Source organism: Gavialis gangeticus, unplaced genomic scaffold (genome assembly GCF_001723915.1).
Source record: "Gavialis gangeticus isolate Ggan-Ray unplaced genomic scaffold, GavGan_comp1, whole genome shotgun sequence".
Lineage (NCBI taxonomy): Eukaryota > Metazoa > Chordata > Crocodylia > Gavialidae > Gavialis > Gavialis gangeticus.
The window spans coordinates 4,203,578-4,205,775 of record NW_017729024.1 but is presented as its reverse complement, the minus strand read 5'-3'; the positions used below and the strand labels follow the sequence as shown (position 1 = coordinate 4,205,775).

Genomic DNA, 2,198 nt, shown 5'->3' with positions numbered 1-2,198 from the left:
CCTGGTAGCTCTGAAAGCCCAGTCCATGATCTCATTGATTCTAGACACCCTGGACTGAGTGGCTGTTTGACTCAGGGACTGCCTAGGCTGCTTCAGAATTGGGTGTCACTTAGGGAATCAGGGATAGTGTGAGAAGCCCCAGAAATCACAGTAGCCAGCAGATCTGTTTTGTTTTGGAAAAAACTGGAAAAAAATTGATTTTTCCAAAAATGAAAACTGTGGGAAATTTTGCAATCTCTAGTTTTTGGTTTGATTCAGAAAGAAACCTCTTTCAAAATATTGGCATCTCTCACATATTTCAATTCTGAGTTTTTCACAGCTCCAGTAAAGAATACAGTTTATTTTTGCTCTTTACAATTTTCAATAGACAGTTCAACCCAAGGCTGAAAAGAACCACACTATTATATTGTTCCTTGCACATCACATTTATTAATCATCTTATTGTAGAGCCCTAGCAAACCCAACTGCAAAATTTGTAAGGCTGGAATATAAAAGTGATATTAAAAACCCAAAGGTTAAAATATTCTATCCTACATTCTATCAAAGAAAGAACTATGCTCTGTGTAACTGACAAGCCACTGCAGATTTTTCTTTATGTAGACAAGCTAGGAATGATTTCATTGTATATTACTGAAAAAAAATCTGCAGTAGAATTAACTTTATAAGACGTTAAAGCCTGCCATTTAAAAAAAAAATCTTAGTTCAGAGGAAGCTGCTAAATGTAACTTAAAGCTGGGGAAAGACGATTACCCTATAATGGCTCCATTCACATTCATAAAGTTGGGGTCATTTTAAACTACTGCTAAGTTTTGGAAAGCTGCCCAGAAAACTTTTGGTGTGAAAAATCTGCTGAATGCCTTTGTGCAACATTAACTAATGGTATGTAAGGTCAATAATGCAGGTGTGGACCTTCCCATATGCAAGTTGCATTGTAAGACCCTTAAAATCTTTCCACTCCATGAGCCTAAAATTTTGCTTGAAAATAGTTTTTCCTTGAGTCATTAGAAAGCAGCAACATAAAATTCCTGTTTGTTGCTGTCAGAGAGGAACAAAAGGGGGAGACTGCTAATGGATGATAAACCAAAGATTAGTTTTAGTGAATACAAAAAAAACCCAGTTTCACTTGTGTAAACATGGATCAGTGCTAAGTGCAACTTACTAAGAAAACCACTGGGACTTATACCTACCTTCTACACTAATGGTTACAAGGTAGGCAAAATGCTTCCCCCCTGCAGTTTGTGAGTGATACTGTAGAGGCCTTCGGCTGAGCTCATGTCCTAGTTCTATTGCAGTTATCATATGCTACAGCGACACTATGACTGATTACACTCAGGGACTGCTTCTGTCTGTAAATGGGCTTTCAGTTATAATGGAAATGTTTAGTTCAAAGCAGCGTATACATTACATGTGTTATTAATGGCTGAAACAGATGCTTCCTTCTAGCGAAAGGGGTTTGTTTTTCTATAAAGTGAATCCTCCTGTAAATCTGAATCTTTTATTTGGTTACACTTCAGTTTGAGGGATAATAATATAAAAAGCCCTTCATACTCTGCCTTATATTATGGAGGCATTTACATTTTTAATTTGTTATGTATAAACAACTTTATATACATACACACATATTTTATTACTCATTATATATGACTCCATTTGTTTCTATTGTAAATTGCACAGTTTCTTAATCACTGCTAAGCATAAAATACCCTATCAGTAAATTATTCCTACAATGAAATACATGATGTGGTCTACAAATGACAGTTATTAATTTCAAGACTAAACTGTTGCATTTATGTTGTGGTTTATGTTCAATTAACACATGACTGCATTAATGCAGAACCTCTGTTTATCCCTGCACCGGATATTAAAGGAAAACAAAGTACCCTAAAAGGGGATTACTGCCTGTGCTAAACAGAATAAGCAGCAATTTATTTGGGGTTTACTTGTACAGCATCACCTGAGATACTCATGAGGAATTCAAAATGTGCGGCTCACATTTCAGAAAGGAAATAAATTGATTGCTTTACCTTTGATGCACTTTTTGTGGAAAGAATTGTGTCTCTGCACATGATAGATCAATGGCTCTGAAGCTGGCGCAGCTGCAGCTCATGAAAACCAGATTATTAGCAGAGGGAAGACATCTTTAAAAATAAGTCACCCATTTCTTTCATTAACTACAAACAAGCTTGTTTTGAGGGCTA

General features: G+C 36.1%; 1 long non-coding RNA gene across 1 annotated transcript in view; it reads right to left on the bottom strand.

Moving 5' to 3' along the window:
- The window catches only part of LOC109297194, an 83,493-nt gene extending 81,352 nt beyond the window's left edge, over nucleotides 1-2,141 (bottom strand). Inside the window, exon 1 of the long non-coding RNA XR_002097233.1 lies at nucleotides 2,025-2,141. This is a non-coding gene — a long non-coding RNA (uncharacterized LOC109297194). The remainder of the gene's footprint in view (nucleotides 1-2,024) is intronic.
- Nucleotides 2,142-2,198: the final 57 nt, after the last annotated feature.